The 19071-nt window shown below is 42.9% G+C and overlaps 1 protein-coding gene across 2 annotated transcripts in view; it reads left to right on the forward strand.

The window, feature by feature from the left end:
- Positions 1–13415: 13415 nt before the first annotated feature.
- LOC143715029 (serine/threonine-protein kinase PAK 3) overlaps positions 13416–19071 on the forward strand; it is a 48487-nt gene continuing 42831 nt past the window's right edge. For both annotated transcript variants that reach the window (XM_077206616.1, XM_077206617.1), the window contains exon 1: positions 13416–13637. The gene's annotated coding sequence lies outside the window, so the exon portion shown is untranslated. The remainder of the gene's footprint in view (positions 13638–19071) is intronic.

Consider the following 19071-nt stretch of genomic DNA (forward strand, 5'->3'; position numbering starts at 1 on the left):
GTCTGGGCCAGTTACTCCGCTTCGCTGCCCCTCCGGGGGGACGCCTGTGGTCGCATGATCCCGCTGGTTCAGTTCCTGGGAGCCTGGTTAGAGCTTCCCCGTCTATCCCGCTGGGTCGCGCGGACCATCAGGCTCGGCTATGCGATTCAGTTCGCACGGTCTCCTCCCCACTTGGGGAGTCCGCTCCACTTTTGTCGGTGGCTATGCCCCCATCAGGAGAGCAGAGATTGCCACCCTGCTGGCGAAGGGCGCAATCGAGACTGTCCCTCCAGCCGAGATGAGGTCAGCCGGCTTCTCAGCCCCTACTTCATTGTCCCCAATAAAACCGGTGGGTTACGGCCAATCCTGGACTTGCGCGTGCTGAACCGCTCCCTTCACAGGATGCCGTTCAAGATGCTCAAACGCGTTTTCGAATGCATACGGCCTAGGATTGGTTTGCAGCGATCGACCTGAAGGACGCCTACTTCATGTCTCTATTCTCCTTGACACAGACCGTTCCTTCGGTTTTCTTTCAGGGGCAGGCATCCAGTACGCGGTTTTCACTTTCGGGCTAGCCCTGTCTCCTCGCATCTTCACGAAGGTCGTCGAGGCTGCCCTTGTTCCCCTTCGGGAACACGGGGTTCGCATCCTGAGTTATATCGACGACTGGCTGATCATAGCTCACTCTCGAGTTCAGGTTGCGAACACAGGGACCTAGTGCTTCGGCACCTAGCTCGTCTGGGCCTTCGGGTCAACTGGGAGAAGAGCAAACTTTGTCCCGTGCAGAGGATCTCTTTTCTCGGTATGGATATCGACTCGGTCGCCATGTCCGCGCAGCTTACGAGCTAGCGCGCGCGCAGTCACTGCTGACTTGCCTGAGACAGTTCGAGGGCAAGATTGCGGTTCCACTGAAACTTTTTCAGAGGCTCCTGGGAATATGGCTTCTGCAGCCGCGGCAACGCCGCTCGGATTGCTTCATATGAGACCGCTTCAGCTTTGGCTTCGCGACCGAGTCCCGAGGTGGGCATGGCAACACGGCACCCTCCGAGTAACAGTTACTCCGACCTGCCGTCAGACCTTCACCCCGTGGTCGAACCTCAGTTTTCTACGGGCCGGAGTGCCCCTGGAAAGAGCTTTGCGGCATGTTGTTGTAACGACAGATGCATCCTCCACGGGCTGGGGTGCCATGTGCAATGGACGTGCTGCCGCGGGCTCCTGGACAGGACCCCGTCGCCTCTGGCATGTCAATTGCCTCGAGTTGCTGGCCGTACGTCTTGCTTTGCGCCGCTTCCGGGCCGTGCTCAAGAACCAACACGTACTAGTCCGCTCAGACAATACCGCCACTGTAGCTTACATCAACCATCAAGGTGGTCTACGCTCCCGCCATTTGTCGCAACTCGCTCGCCACCTCCCCATATGGAGTCAGAAGCATCTGAGGTCGCTTCATGCCATTTATTTCCACCGGAGCCCTGAACTGTGCAGCCTACGAGCTCTCACGGCTTCAGCCACTCCCTGGAGAATGGCGACTCCATCCCCAGTCGGTCCAGCTGATTTGGGACCAGTTCGGGGACGCACAGATAGATCTGTTTGCCTCCCACGACTCGACCCATTGCGCCCAGTCTTATTCCCTGACCGAGGGCACGCTCGGCACGGATGCTCTGGCGCACAGCTGGCCGCAGGGCCGCAAGTATGCGTTTACCCCAGTGAGCCTTCTTGCGCAGACCTTGCGCTAGGTCAGGGAGGACGAGGAGCAGGTCATTCTGGTCGCGCCGTACTGGCCCGCCCGGACCTGGTTCTCCGAACTATTACTCCTCGCGACAGTACCTCCTTGGCCGATTCCCCTGACGAAGGACCTCCTTTCTCAGGGACGGGGCACCCTATGGCACCCTCGTCCCGATCTTTGGAACCTCCACGTGTGGCTCCTGGACGGGACGAAGCAGGTTTGAGTACCCTTCCACCTACGGTGGCGGCTACCATCACTTCCGCTAGAGCGTCGTCCACGAGACACGTCTACGCGTTGAAGTGGAACCTCTTCGTCAACTGGTGCTCTTCTCACCGAGAAGACCCCCGGAGATGTTCGATTAGTGTCGTGCTTTCCTTCCTTCAAGATAGGCTGGAGCGAAGGCTGTCTCCCTCCACCCTGAAAGTCTATGTTGCCGCTATTGCCGCACACCATGACCCAGTCGAAGGTAAGTCTGTTGGAAGGCACGACCTGATCATCAGGTTCCTGAGAGGAGCGAGGAGACTGAATCCTCCTCGTCCTCCTCTCGTTCCCTCTTGGGACCTCTCAGTGGTTCTAACTGCCCTGCGGAGTGCTCCCTTTGAGCCTTTGCAATCAGTGGAGCTTAAGTTCCTGTCTATGAAGACAGCGCTCCTGGTTGCATTGGCCTCCATCAAGAGGGTGGGGGACTTGCATGCATTCTCCGTTGACGAAGCGTGCCTGGAATTTGGGCCGGCTTACTCTCACGTGATCCTGAGACCCCGGCCTGGATATGTGCCCAAGGTTCCTACCACTCCCTTCCGGGACCAGGTGGTGAACCTGCAAGCGCTGCCCCCGGAGGAGGCAGACCCAGCCTTGGCACTGCTCTGTCCAGTACGCGCCCTCCGCGCCTATGTAGACAGGACGCAGAGTTTCAGGACCTCAGACCAGCTCTTTGTCTGTTATGGTGGGAAGCTGAAGGGAAAGGCTCTCTCCAAGCAAAGGCTGTCTCACTGGATAGTGGATGCCATTGCCTTGGCATACCAGCAGCAAGGTCGACCGTGCCCCCTTGGTGTGACCGCCCACTCCACCCGGAGTGTGGCATCCTCTTGGGCTCTAGCGCATGGCGCCTCGCTAACAGACATCTGCAGAGCTGCAGGCTGGGCAACACCTAACACATTCGCCAGATTCTACAATCTCCGAGTGGAGCCAGTGTCCTCTCATGTACTCGCTTCAACCAGCTAGTACTGGACCCGCTCAGGTGTCTTCGCTTGCTCGCCATTCCACTCCACGGACTGGATACGTGCGATATTCTCCTCAGGTGAGCTTCCCCGAAAAGCCCTGAGTTCCTCCAGCACTCCTGACGTTGGCGCCAGTGTCTATTGCCTGTGCGTCGGCTAGGTGCCTCCCGTGTGCATGGTCCCTCCTCTGAGCGACCCCCACATGTGTATTTCCACTGTAAGCCTCTCTGAGCGTGTGTCTTTCCCTTGGCAAGCCACCTTGCCACCCCTGGGGTTGAAATATTCCACCTGCGGCTGGACACCCCAGTGTTCTCCATATGTCTCCTTCGGGTCATATGTGTATTCTCTAAGTCCCCCCCCCTCTGGGTTGGCAGTAATTGCATATTTCCCCTAAACTTTGGGATATGCTCCCCAGTGTACCATGGTATTCCTGTGCTAAATAGGAGTCCTTCGTCCGTGCCAGTCTCACGACAGGGATCTCAGATTTACGCAGGGCACTGGAAGACAGCTGAGAAGGTGGCGTGATTAGACTGGTAACCCCATTCGTCGTCATCCGACGTAACTCGGAGTGACAACGAAAGGGAACGTCTCGGTTACGTATGTAACCCTCGTTCCCTGAGTAGGGAACGGAGACGTTACGTCTGCCTGCCACTTTCCGCTGTACCGCGGGGATCGCCTGAGCTCAGTCTTGGCTCCTCAGCGAAGAAACATATCTGCCTGTTGCCGGCGTCCTCCTTTTATACCCACGAGGTGGGGCGGAGTTACGCCATGCAAATTCCGCAGACCCATGGCATTTCCTTGCCATTGGCTCGTTTTGTAATACTCGAAGTCGATAGGTGTTCTAAGCGAAACCCCATTCGTCGTCATCCGACGTAACGTCTCCGTTCCCTACTCAGGGAACGAGGGTTACATACGTAACCGAGACGTTTTGTATTATAGCCAATAGACTAGACAAAGATAAGTAAAAAAAAATTAAAATAAGCCTTCAATAGTGACATGTGTAATAAGAACAAACAATTCATTCTAAAGATCTTGGTCTTGATACCTTTTGCACAAGCAACCTGAGCAACCTGTACCTGAATGTGGGCCGGTCAGGATTCATGTTAAAGAGACGCAGCTGCACACTTATGTAATTTGTTACATTTAAATAGCGCTTTACATAGAAGGGGGAAATCTCTTCAACCACCGCCAATGTACAGCATCCACCTGGATGCAACGGCAGCCATATTGCGCAAGAACGCTCACCACACACCAGCTTATTGGTGGAGAGGAGACAGTGATGAAGCCAATCAGTTTATATGGAGACGATTATGAGGCCATGATGGACAGATGCCAATGGGCAAATCTGGCCAGGATGCCAGGGTTACACCCCTACTCTTTTTCGGTGGCGCTGATTTCCATCCAGGCCACACCCAGTGGAATACCCATGGAGGAATGGAGGAGCCATGGAGGAATACTGATGAGGGCCGCCATGGGAATAATTGGAGACGAAAACAGTGAGGATGGAGCCCACCGCACAGCCGATGAGCCGAGGTGGTGGAGAGATAGTGAAGATCTTGGAGGTCACGACGGAACCGCAGCGACGACCTCCCGTGAGCGAGGTGGGGGTCCGGAGGTCTGAGGGCGAGTTGGAGCAATCTCGGGCAGAGATGGAGCCTGAGGTAGGGCAGAGCAAGCCGCATCAGAAGGGGTGGAGACCAGGGAGCATTGGACGGTCCGCAAGTCTGCAGGGAAGGTGAAGCGATGTCTGACCTCGGTGGAGCCGGTGTGCCGAGTGAGTCTGGCGTGACCGAATGGTCGATGGTACACCCCGAGGTTGAGGGTGGAAGGAGCGAAGGTGTGGGAGCCAGGGCGACAGGTCGAGGCACAATATAGCACACGGAGGCTGCAGGTGGAGCCTCGGACTCCTCATGCCCAGAAGAAGATGGCTGCCAACAGGTCCGAGGAGGTACCACGCTACTGGAGAGGTGGTGCCGAGGGACTGAAGGGTGATGGAGATGACTGGGTGGCACAGATGGCTGGAGACTGGGGGAGAGACTGAAGTCTCACTTCCGAACCCTCGACGTCCACCAGCACTCCCTCTGCGATGGACAGCTTGGCCGGCTCACACACCTGGTCAGGCGCGTGCTCGGGCTCTGTGGCGATGTGGTCCTTGGTCGCTCTTGTGGGCGCAGGCTCATTCCTACCTGCAGTGGGCTCAGGTTGATGATCCACGCCATCTGGGTGGTTCTGGCTGGGCACTGCATCATCGGCGGTGAACGCAGATCCGCTCTACAAGCTACAACTGTCAATCTACATACACATTCACTTGTTTGGTCCGGTGTTCTGTCAAGGTTTATTTAAATAAAGATCCAACAGACATGCAAACAGATAGCAACACACACTTAACATTGACAACACAGGACACTGAACTCAAACAGAACTGAAATATATACAGGTTTTAATGATGGTGACTGATAAGTGCACAGCTTAACGTAATTAGTGTCCGTGACAACAAATGAGTGATGAAGACAGGCGATGACAAAACAGAATGAGTCCATGTGGTGTGAGAGTATGACAATGGCATTTTACAAATTAAAAAATGACTCTCTATCATACTCTTTTTTTCTCTTTATATCTTTGCTGATCAAGCTCATAAATTTCTAGCTAACGTGGCTGCTAGGTGGGCGAAAGCAGGAGCAGAGGGGTTGCCATGACGACTAACTCTGATTCATTACAGTATTGCAGAACTAAGGGCCGTGGAAGAGAATGAGTGAACAAGGTACAAGAGAAGAGAGATAGAGAGATAGAGAGGAAAGGGGTTATCCTTGGCGGTACTCCGATTTGTGGGTTCCACTGGCCTACGTCCAAAAAACGCTTAGCACATAAAAAAAAAAAATTAAAAAAAATGTATGAATGAATGAGATTATGTGCATCAGTATGTTTCTGAGTGTACATGTTGTTCAGGATGCCCCATTTCTTGGTTTACTAAATGTCTCTCCTTCATAAACCTAATCATATGTATGTGAATGTATGAATGTCCATCTATACAGATGCATATTACAGTAACTATGGTGTATGATTTATATGTGTTGATGTCCATACATACACAGCTAATCATCTCTGATTACAGATTTTATTAATAGGACGCAACACTTGTGCAGCATCTTAACCAGCATGGAACCACAAATGTTCCCTGGATAGCTCAAAAGCCAGCAGTTACAAATAGAGGAAATGTTTACAACTAGTTATGTACACAAAATCACCACAAGAACAAACTCAAAAAGAAAAGGGAAAAAAAGTTCAAATTAAGTTTATATTGTGCTTCCAACCATCCAATAAACATTAAAATTATAATTATTGCACAAGTCAAAATAATAAACAAACAAACAAAGAAAACAATAATTTGAGGCTTGGCCCCACAATGTCAAAAAGCTGCATTATAATACATGGTAGGATAATATCAAATGAACAAATGATAACATCATAGTCTTAATGTAACAGGCATAGAGCCTGCGATCTTTAGCGTCCTTGTTAGTGCGTCCGCCTGCCATGCTGAAGACCCCGGATTGAATCCCGCTCAGAGTGGATTGAGTAGGACTACATTTAGTTGGGCAATGATTTCTGTAGGCTATATGAGAGAGTTTTAAAGAGGAGCCAATAGTAGACAAAAGTAGCTTAGGCCTATGTCTATATTTATCTATAATGTTTGAGTAGTATTGCTACTTTGCACATTTGGCTGCCTTTCAAAGTTTGACAGAGCATCCCACAGGGCTTCATAGTACACCTGAAGTCTGTATTTGTCCCCACTTTTACTCAGCAAGGTGTAGAAACATCTCAAAGATGATCCACATAAATGGGATGCACCTGAACTAAATTTAAAATGTAATCGCAAAGGGTCTGAAAACTTATGTCAATGTTTTTTTTTCCTTTGTATTTTTTATTATAAATTTGCAAAATTATCAAAAATCTGGTTTCTGCTTTGAAATATAATGTAGGACTGTTTAGGAATGATCAATCATGGTTCTTTGGGCTTTGGTGTAAACTAGAGTCATTATTCTAAAGGTCAGTGCTGCCTGCTCTTCACTGTAAATCATAGAGCGTAAGAGATTCATTCGAGGAATGTGGGGGACTCTATCTGGGTGGTTCTCTGTATAGGCTCAATTTTGTCAATGTCTATTTATAATAACTGGGACTTTAAAGGTCCTTTCACATGATTTGTATTTTGTTTACCAATGCATGGAACTGTGAGTAAATTAACTAGTGTTGCCTATGGTGGTGCATTGCATGCAGATCAACACAATGGTCATAGTTCAAATCATATTAACTTCAACCACTTTTACCACTGACCTTCCAAAGTGCAGCCAGTGATTACTAACCCATTTGCATGAATTAATTACATACCGTAGGTGATGTTGGGTTGGAAATCAAAATAAGATGGTGCATACTGGGAATATCCCGAGAGATGTTGTATGACAAAATATCCTTATATAATGTATACACAAGACATTTGAGTGCATAGTATAAGTGTATAGTATGTCGTTTGGGACACAAGTCTAACGTTAGGTGTGTTTAATTGCATCTTCGACTGGCCTTACAGATCAGCGAGATTTGCCACTTGCAGTCATGGGAGGAGATGATAACGGAGCCGTTAAGTTGGATACTTACTGCTTCCCATAGTGACACTTGTTCAGTGTCATTTGCTGCCCTTTTCACAATTATGTTAGTTAACGTCCACCTTTCCACAAAACAGTGTATCTTCTGTACTACCATCGCACCAGAGACTTCTTGGGAAAATGCTCAACAAATGCTCAAAATAAGAAAGATAAAGTTAGGACTAATAATGTTTATAGTTACAGTCTCGTTCTTTTGGTAATGTTATTGATCATTTCTAATTTACCATTCTGTAAATGCCTTAGATTGTTGGAAAGGTAAACTAGCTAGTAATAGGCTTGTTTGAGATGGGGAGGGAAGGATTATTGGCTAGCACTCATGCCAGTGCACACATCATCAGAGAAGAGATGTCATTGTTTTGACTGAAGATTACAAGGCACATGAATTTAAAAAAATTCCAACGGATAAATCATTTATAATAGATTTAATTGTGACTTTAAATTAAAAGCAGAGCAAAGGTGTGTAGAATATAAAATATGAAGGCAGATTAGTGCCATCTGGTGAATAGAAATAAAGAAAATCCCATGTAAGACCACTAGATGCCTGTATAGCCTATATATAAATATTTATATATGTTCTGTCAGAATACTCCAATCTGATAGGCTGGAATGTGTGTGTTCAAACCATCATTGTCTCCACATCGTGGATTAAAATCATGTAATATGTGATTATTTTGCTGTATATTGCGTTTGAGATTTGAGCTGTGATATGGCATTTCATATGAAAATGTGTAAAATTGCTAACTGACACTGTCACGGAGTCACCAGATCAGCACGCTCTGCCGACTCGTTCATTCTCCCCGAAATTCTGATTCACTGCACCTGCACTTCATCATCAACACACACTATAAAGAGGCACTTCTCCATCACTTCCTTATCTGGTCTTGTCCTTACAAGAATGTACAGACTCTACTCGAATACTTACCGATTCCAACCTACCTCGAGATTCCTCACCTGACCTTTGTCTCCGAACATTCGCTTCCCGTTATCCATCTCATCATCTTGTCATCTGTCTCCTGCCATCAGCCCGCCGAATCCTCTTCCATCTGCAAAAAAATATTAAGATTATCGTTCAGCTAAGTTCATCATCCAGTTCTGATTCTCCTTTTCATACTCCCCAGTCTCCGCTATTCCACTCCTGTGCCTCTGTTCAATAAAACTGTTTGAACCATTTACCTGCTTCTCTCTGTACTGTGACAGAGACATCAAAAGACAGAACAATGACCACTGGAAATAGTTACTTTTATAGTTGGAAATAGTTCACTCTTTCAAGCTAAAATATATATTTGATTCTTTACCGTCCAAGTTTAAAAAACATAAATATTCCATGGTCTGTCTAAATACTCGATTCTGATTGGCTGGAAGGTGTGCAATAAAACCACTTAATGCATAGATAGTTCCAAGTCAGTTTAATCACCATTCTATATTAATGCACTGCTTTTATTGAATCACATGCATGTCACTTGCACACGGACATCAAGCACCACCAGAACCGCCACCCCCAGGTCTATACGACCTAGTTGATACCATTCAACATCCCAGTAAGTTGTAACAACTAAGGGGAAGGCTTTGCTTCCAATTCAGTTAAACTCCTCTGTGTTTGCACAGACAATACAAATGGCACAAACCAAGGATATCTAAGTTATAAAATCTGGCAAAGATATTTGTCCATGACCAGCCAGCTGCCAGACAAATGTATTAAATAGACTTTCCGCTCACTCATCCCAAAGAGGATGCCATGCCTCTAATGAGCTCACAGCCCGCTCAGGCATTCCCTGCCCTGTGACGTATAAGACAGGGCTAATGTCACTGAATATTAAGGTCAGATCCCAAATAGGTGTAGTAGAGCTGCAAGGGGGGTTTAGACTGTTCGCACCCCTCATAAACTTTATGACCAGGTCATGGTTTCCCACAGAACAATATGTGTCCACTACAAATGTTCTGCATCAGGCGTGGCGAAGCAGCAAGATGCGCGTCAAAGTAACCCACAACTGCAGGGACATGCTAAAACTTTGGTTCAGCGACACAATGTACAGCCAAGGAGTGATGATGGGTCAAGTTGTCAGGAGGAAAGCTGTCACTATGTACTATGGCTTGCAATGACAGGGAATCTATGTCTATTCCCAAAAATTAGATGGTCTGTGTAGCAATGTTTAAAGCTCAGGGATGAAGGAGATGGGAATAAAAATGGGAACATTCAACTAAACTTTAATATCAAAATAAACAAACACAAAATTAAAGTAAAGCTGCAGCCCCTCACGGATGCCTGTCACATATAAACATAATAAAAACACAACATAAATGTCCAAGGCCTGTCCTGTCCAATCGCCCACGCAGGCTGGGGGGTTCCATCGAGACTGTGCTCTACTCCCCCCGCCCCCAGTCACGGCGGCTGGAAAAGGAGACGGAAGGATGAGTAGAGACAGAGACGAGAGAGGGGAGAGACGAAAAGAAAAAGAACACTCAGTTTCCCAAAATGCACTGCCGCTCGGTCCTCAACCAGCCAGGAGAACTTCTTCGCAATGCCTGGTGGGGGCACTGGATACCACAGGTGGACGACACTCTTCTCCCTCCGTCCCCTGATGGCCGGCAACGGCTCGTAATAAAACACAACATAAATAGATCATGCCTTGTCCTCTCTCGTCCTTCACTGTCGTCGCTCCTCCTTTTATCCTCCCAGAGTTTCAGAAACTCGAGGCTGGTATGGACTCCGGCCTCGCTCCATTTCCATGGCTCTCGGCCCCGCTCTGCTTGCCACATGAACGTAGCCGTTTTAATAACAGACAAATAACAAATAATTTATTGGGAGCGTCCAGGGATGTGTAGATTGTTGCGACACGTAACTTCAAATTATTTAATGGAAATCTATATGTTTTTGAAAGGGGAGCTGCATATCCTTAACCTTACCCTGGAGTTGCTTCACCCTCAGCCTTATGCATAAACGTTCCAAAGTTGGCAAATGTTTCAACTATGTAAAGAGATAAACACTGTTCTGTGGTGTCATTGTTTAAACACTAATATAATGTAATAAGTACCTCACAAATACATAGGACCTGGTTTCACAGACAAGGGTTAGTTTAAGCCAGGATTAGGCCTTCAATTAGGACATTTAGGTAGCTTTTATACACATGCCTTAGACTAGAGAAAAAATTACTGGTGTGCGTCTTGAGACAAAACAATGGCACTGACATATTTTAATATATGCCAGTGCAAGTTGCTTTCAGTTGAAACCGCTCAAACATACATTTACATGTCTGTGAAACTGGCCGTATTAATAAAAATAAATTAAGATGATAAATTACCACGCTGTCCACACACACTATTTAAGGGTGTAGGTTTGTTTTCGTTTGATTCGGGATCAGACTCTGGCTCAGACATTTATGATTGAATTTTACTGGTTGCCATTTTTCGACATTGGAAGTTTTCAAAACAATTTTTTTTTCAAAAAATGTTAATATGCAAAACTGTTACTTAATCATAGCCGTGGCTGTTTACTTAAATGTGTCACACCTATGAAAACTGAGTGTTTCAAAAAGAGGGTCAAAAACAGCACTTTAGGCCTATTTCTAAATTAGGATGTTTTTTGGTGTAAAAAAAAACAAAGAAATTTGCTAACATTATAAGTGGACCTCAGAGAACATTATAACATTTAAAAAATGCAATGTATGACCATTTTAAACATGTGAAATAATTATAAAAATAAGTATAAAAATATTAATAATAACAACAATACTCTTTAATTCATTATTTTATTAAGCAAATTCATAAAGTGTAATTCTTAATTAAGCTTTCAATTTTCTTAAAGTTTTCTTAAACTGAAGTTAAGTTGCACATTGTTACTAGTGTTATTATTTTTAATTTAATTTAATACTTAATGTAACTCATGGGGTTATTAATTATTAATTCCACAAATTAGATGTACATTTCAGACTTTTCATTAAAACCTAGACTAATTGAGGGAAAACATTCCATTTGAATTCAGTGTTGCTATGTAAATTGCTATCTTGCTAAATTAATTTAGCATAGAATGATTTTATCTTTCAGATCATTTTTTTTTTCTGCTTTGTCTGTCACCAGCTATTCAATTGTTTAACTATACTGGCAAAAACTACTTCAAAGAAAATAGTTGATTTTTGGTATTTAACATGAATGACACTTTTTTAATTATATAAATAATAGGAATGATATCAAAAGTAATTTATATACATTATGTAAAATTGTAGCCAGCCGGGCTAAACAAAATGTAAAATGATCGTAAGATGGCCTCTTTAAATCATTTTATCTAACAAAATTTGCATCATGCATGAATGCATGCAAAAAGATGCATCATCATTCTGCACATGCATAATGTTCTTAAGGGTTCTTAAGTATCCTCCCCCATCTTACCACACCTCTGACAGAAAACAACAGATAGATTTTTTTTTAAATGCCTGTCAGTGTCCGTCATCTCTCATCCCCTACTTCACAGATCAGCATCACATATCATCCCTGTTTTCCCCCAGGACCATGAGGTTGTCAGGACAACCAGTGTGATTCTGATTCCAAGCAGCTAAGATAAGGCTCCGCCTCAAGACAGCAGCTGCTGCAGCCATCCGCCAATCAGAGGTGAGCAAGAGGGAAAAAGATGACATCATAGACAAATTAGGGCAAGTTGCAGCAGGTCTTTGTTTGGTGTAACTGCCCACAGATATATCATGGGTAGGCTGGGGTAGAGAGGTGACATGCCTTGGTGTGCACTCAAGTGAACAATTCTTCAATTATCTATTAATTAGCATGAAAAAGGAGGTTAAAATTTCATTGGGTATTTATTTGATTAATATTTGTTGTATCTTTAGCCAGCTTGCGATTTTCTCTTAATGGTTTAGAAATCTGTCAGAAGTAATTTTTGATTGTTTTACACATTGACAAAAACATTTGTGTACAGTGTGTTTATTGTATCTAATATCTGTTTTTTGATTGCATGGTTATGTTACCACATACTTATATTCATATACCGTGGTATTTGGTGCTCCAAGCTACATTATAGTGGTGCCCATAAAAACGAGACAAACAAACATTTACTTAAAATTAAATGTTGTATTAATGTGGTTAAACCATGATGTTATTAATAGCCTACTAATGTTTTTACTCTGAATGAAACTGAGTGTGGTTTATTTAAAATGTTTGTAGTACTGATGTTTTCACTCTGAATGACTGAGTGTGGATTTTTTGAAAATTATTATTAATACTGATGGTTTTACTCTGAATGAAATTGAGTGTGGATTTTTTTTATTAATACTGATGTTTTTACTCTGAATGAAACTAAGTGTGGATTTTGTCATTTTTTTATTAATACTGATGTTTTTAATCTAAATGAAACTGAGTGTGGTTTATTTAAAATGTTTTTAGTACTGATGTTTTTACTCTGAATGAAACTGAGTGTGGATTTTTTGAAAATTATTATTAATACTGAAGGTTTTACTCTGAATGAAATTGAGGGTGGATTTTTTTTATTAATACTGATGTTTAAACTGAGTGTGGATTTTGTCATTTTTTTATTAATACTGATGTTTTTGCTCTGAATGAAACTGAGTGTGGATTTCTATTTTATTTTTATTAATACTGACGGTTTTGCTCTGGATGAAATTGGGTGTGGATTTTTTTAAACATTTTTTTAAAATAATAGGCTACTATGTTTTTACTCTGAATAAAACAGTGTGGATGTGTTTTTTTTTTTATCCCTACCTTGCTTCCACTCGTCTGTGAAACAGCAGATCCAGTCTTTCTGGCTGCCGCCCTCCCCCTCTCTCCTAGCAGCTGCCTTTAATAACATGCAGCCCCTTGGCCAATGAGGCTGCGAGGGCTTTGTGACATCACGGGCTAGGGAACAGTAGGCAGGCAGTGAAGCAGGCAGGCTGCCGACCAAAGCCAGTGAATCCAGGTTTGGGGGTCAGGAACCGGTCTGACCACAGAATGGAGAGCCCGTGCGTATACTAGGTTTCAGGAAAATATGCTGTGGAGGATGTACATGCAAAACAGAAGGAGGCTTCCACGGATACAGCCAGGGAATGTCAAGACATGTTTCAGGTGAGTTGCTTCTCAAGGGCTCTTTTTCTGTCTGAGATGACTCGAATACGGAATGAGGGAGAGGGAGAGAGAAAAGAGGGAGGGAGTGAAGGAAGGAGGGAGGGAGCGCTTTTGCTCGGCTCTTAGCATACGGCCTTTCTAAGGAGGAGATGAAAAGGAAGATGACGGGGGAAAGAGAGAGAAGCTGTGTTAATACATTGTGTCGAGGAGTTCCAGTTGAATCCTGGGGTCTGTTGCTGCTGTCAGCTGCCTCTGCCCCATTCCAATGGCAGATGCATCTTTGTTGATGCCTCGAATTAACATTGTGGGTGTGTATGTGTAATCATAGAATAGCGGCAAATGTGGAAACAAAAAGCACTGGTATTTTTGCCACTGAAATTCAAAGCGGCATTTGTTTCTATGTGGATGTATCCATTCCAAATGATGAATCTTGTTCCTTGTTCCATTGGTGCCACAGCTGGATAGATGCAGAAAAGGGGGGATAGATGGTTCAGTAGACAGGCTGATGTCATTGGTGGTCGTATACGACCTTTTGTTAGACTGCACATGTCTGGATTTGGGTCTTTTATATAGAACGCTTCAGGATGATTCATTTTTTTACCTCTGCCAAACCTGCGCAGACGCACAAGAGGACACACACACACACACACACACACACACACACACACACACACACACACACACACACACACACACACACACACACACACACACACACACACACGTACGTTGTGTTTTATGGTGACTTTCCATAGACATAATGATGTGTATACTGTGTGTTCTATCACCTTACACTAACCCTAACCCTACAAAACTTTTCTGCATTTTTACATTTTCAGAAAACATGAAGTATATGCTGTTTTACTCATGGGGACCAAAAAATGTCCCCACAAGGACTTGAGATCTTCCATCTTTGTAGGGACATTTTGTCCCCATAATATAAGGTTTACCAGGCCACACACTCACATACACATTTTAGGACTCAGTCAGTATAAAGCCTATGCCCCATTCCTGATGTATTTTTTAGATATAGAGTATCAGAGAGAAAGAGCAAGGACCAATGATCAGTGTAGATCTTTACTGGGTGGAGGATGGCATTGTGGGGGTAGTCTTTCATTATCATATGTGTCCTTTGGGATAGGGGTGCTATGTTTGTGAGTGGTGGAGTGTGTGATCATGTGTTGGGGCTTGTACACAAAGACCTGACAGCTACACTAATTATGTGGTAATTAGGGATGCGCTGGCATAGAAAATTTGGCCAATACTGATGAACCAAAAATGGTTGGTTTAATTGATTTATTGATTATCGTTTTTTCTTTCTTTTTTTCTATTTCACAATAATAATTTGAATTTTGTGAAACCACACATCAAAACATTATAACATATAGTGGTTACAATTATTTTTGTAGAAAGGTTAGTTTTGCCTAAGTTTTAGGGCATCGTCAAAAACGTGGGGGGGAAAGTGATTATGCATCAAAACATGATGCATAATATAAAAGATAGATGGTCTGCCATAAATAACTGCTGATTAAATTGTAAAGGTAGTTTTATCTGCTTCTAACATCAACTTAATCAAACTTGATTAAATGCATATTTCTATTGACTGCTAATTAATAATTAAATATATATTGTGCATCTCTAGCCTATATCTAATTTACACCACACAACAACAGACAGTGCACCTCTTCAAGGAAGAGGAAGAGCTACTCTACAGAGAATGAAATGCTTTGGATTGTGTGGGGATTTCCCTCTCATAACACTTCATTTGTTTGTTGGTTCATATGTGTTTCTGTGTGTTTCCTGTTATATGTATTCATCTGTTGAACTGCAACCTCGGTCTACAATTTTCTTTTGCGTTTTAAATTATTATTTTTTTACCTGAAGTTAGGGTTGGGCGGTATTTCGGTAATATCGTATACCGCGGGGTCTTAAAATAGCAACGGTATCAGTTTCAATACCGTCATTACCGGCACTTATATAAATATAATTTATTCAATGCCTAAAAATGCTTATGTAGTTGTCATCAAGTGACAGTGTGGAGGAGAAAGAGAGAGAGAGAGAGAACCGGATTTACAAATGCACTTCGGCCCAAAACGTGTAACGTTTACACGTTTCGCGCCCAAGCCCTTCATCAGACACATGGGTGTTACACGTGGTGAGCAACTATTAAAATCGCTTAGGAGCATTTTTCAAAGTGCTGATACAAATCACTTTTAAAAGTTAAAATATTTCACTTTTTGCCAACAACTACAGGCACACATTTAAGCAGTTGTTACTGTTTTATATTATTTATTTTTTTAAATTTTCCAATATTGTAGGCATGGCAATAAGAGGCCCTGGCGATCTGGCCCTATTGGCCCAAGCCATAAGCTATCCTTGACTGTCAGAGCACTGCATCACTCATTCGTAGGCCCCTCGACTGATTAAAAATACACAGCAGGTCCTGATTAGATAGCTGTTGTTTTCATAGCATAGATCTTAAAATGTGTGAACATTTGTCAGACATCAGGACGCGGTGTTGCTGGAGCCTAACCCAGCATCTCAGGCCGAGGGCAGGAAAACACCCTGAATGGCCTGTCCATCACATGTCTAACACACACAGAAATACACACTAACCAACCAGCTCACATGCACCACCAATTAATACCACAGCCTTTTAAAATTCAATATAAACCCGATGCAAACCAAAATCTTAGGTTGTATGAAATTTTCTGAAATGTGTTTTCAATCATTATATACTGAACTATATGACTTTTGCTTTATTGTGCATAGTGTTTATTTGTGATGCTGTAGGTTTTGAAGTAAATTTTTCTTCTTCTGTGATTTAAGTCTTAAAATTTAGTGGAGCTCTTTATGTAGCCCAATGGAGTCTGTATGTGTCTCTAGTGATGTAGCAAAGGTCAAGGTTTATTGGACTGGGGATTTTGTGGATAGATTGGCCTGTGGATACCGGAGGCAAATATTTAGAATGTGCAGAGTGAGTGATGAGGCTAAAGTATGTGTGTGTGTGTCAAATGTGAATATGTGTGTTGGGGGATTTTCCGAATAGGAGTTTTTTGGGGGGTACTACAGGCTAAGTGTTTCAGCAGCTTGTGAATGTGTGCATATATAAATCTGCTGTCTGTGAGAATTGGGGGGTAGATAGATGGAAATGGAGAGGTTGGGGGGCATCTGTTATGTTGTGAATAAAAAGCAAGTTGTTTGTCTTGTCATATATGGATCTGTGCATATGTGTATGTAAAGAGTCTCACTTCTGCTTGGCTCCATTAAAAAAGCTTAGGGGTGGGCGATATATTTAATAATATGTAAGTAGGCCTAATTTTATTTCATGATCACAAATGATATCATGATATATATATATATAATTATTTTTAATAAATCCGTCTTATCATAAATAACAAAGATGCAAAAAACAAACGATAGGACAAATACAATATACACTCTCTTATTTTTGTTTTACCCAAACGTTGGGTTGAGTCTGTTCGGTTTCCCCAGTATTAGGTAGTTTTTGTGTTACAGCTGTTGGGTTAATGGCTGGGTCTATCTCACTGTTAGAAACAATACACCCCTCCCCCACCCTCCGACTTAACAACCCAGCAGCAGCGTTACTACAACCCAGCTGTTGAGTTACAGAGCGCAGGCTTTTTGGGAAAGAGCAGGAGAGAGCAGTTCTCAGTGCTGCCCAAAATTGGTACAATTCATCTGTGAACTAGAAGTGTCTGGACTCTGGACAATGCTTTGCTTTCATTGTGTTTTGTTCCTGTCTTGATCTAGTTACTATTCTGTAGGGCTGCAACTAACGATTATTTTGATAATCGATTAATCGGACGATTATTTTTTCGATTAATCGATTAATCGGATAGAAATTAAATTAGATTATTTTTTTATTATAACTAAATAAAACCGTAAATCAGGGTATTTATGTGTAAAAGTGTACTTTAAAAAGTGCAAAAGCCACACATTGAGTTTACTAATATCAATATTTGCATTGTTTTTAATGATAATTGCTGATGGCAAGTTGACAAACATGATTATTGTTAAAAAAATGATATCCAACATATTATGTTTTAACACAATTTTTGTTAAAACAAATTTACACAGACATGTTGTTCAGATGTGAATATCTGAACTAAAAACAAACTAAAAACATCTAAAATATATAATTCATTTAATTTTTATTTAAAATTAATTATATATAAGGAATATAAGGATAAAGAATATAATATATATTATATGTAATATATAAAAGAATAATATAAGGATAAATTGATTAAATAAATATAGAAAGACTGAAAACAATTGTGTGAATGTAGAGCCGCAGTAGATCGCGTTTGAAAAACAATTAAAACTTAGTAGACAAATGCTATAAAAAGAGAACGGAATGGAGGTAACGTTACCCAGCAAGCTAACAGGCTTGAGTAAAGGACAGGAGAAATTATGCATTAGTGCACAAGCATTCGCTGAAAACCACTGAGTACAGTGACTAAAAAACAATATTTTACTGCTGCTGTTATTAACTGCCTTTATATTTAGTGCTTCGCTTTGTAAAGACCGTTTTAATTTAACTTATTTCTGCGGTAGCGCTATTTTAATCCATCACTTACGTTGCGAGCGAACTGATTGCACAACCTGATGCTCGAGACAAAATACAGACATCCCAAGATCCCGGAAGTCCCGGGAGTCTCCCGCATATTGATTGCGGCTCCCTGATGCCCGCGAATTAGTTCAAACTCCCGAAATCTAGAGCGCGCAAGCAAGAGCGCGCATGCGAGACAGAAGAGACTGCTCCAAAGCGTGTAGCGCGCGCGCTCGGCAGAGCGCCTGAGGGAGAGAGACCTTGCGTGTGTGTGCGTACCAGTAAACGCTCCCCGTGACATAAGCAGACCAACTAATCGATAATGACATTCGTTGACAACGATTTTCATAATCGATTATAATCGATTTTATCGATTAGTTGTTGCAGCCCTACTATTCTGTGTCAGTTTCATTCAGTTCACCTGTTGTTCATTTATTAGCTCATTAGTTCCTCGTTTGGTCTTGTGTATACTCCCTGTTTGGTTCAGTTCTTTGTCCTGTCTCGTTAATGTAAGTGGTCGTATTTTTCCTTTTCTCCTGTGTTTGCCCTGCGTGGATTTATTAAAAATTGTTATTCTGAATTCTTCTTTGTCTTCGCACACTTTGTACAGCCGCACGTGACAATAAGGTTTGTATACTTTTTATTTAATCTAAAAGTCTTAACTGTTTTTTTTTTATTTTGCGCAACAACATATAGGGACGAGATATCAGTCAGGCGAACATGTCAGTCATGATGTAAATGCCTTTTGCCTTGCATAAACTGATTTTATTTGTTATAATACTGAATCTAATTACTTTGGATGTTAAAATATGTTCTCAGAACTAGCACAGGAACTAGCACCATTTTAGTGGAAAAAGA

The sequence above is a fragment of the Siphateles boraxobius genome, unplaced genomic scaffold (genome assembly GCF_051911475.1).
Source record: "Siphateles boraxobius isolate OS27281-9 unplaced genomic scaffold, OSU_SipBor_1 56, whole genome shotgun sequence".
Lineage (NCBI taxonomy): Eukaryota > Metazoa > Chordata > Actinopteri > Cypriniformes > Leuciscidae > Siphateles > Siphateles boraxobius.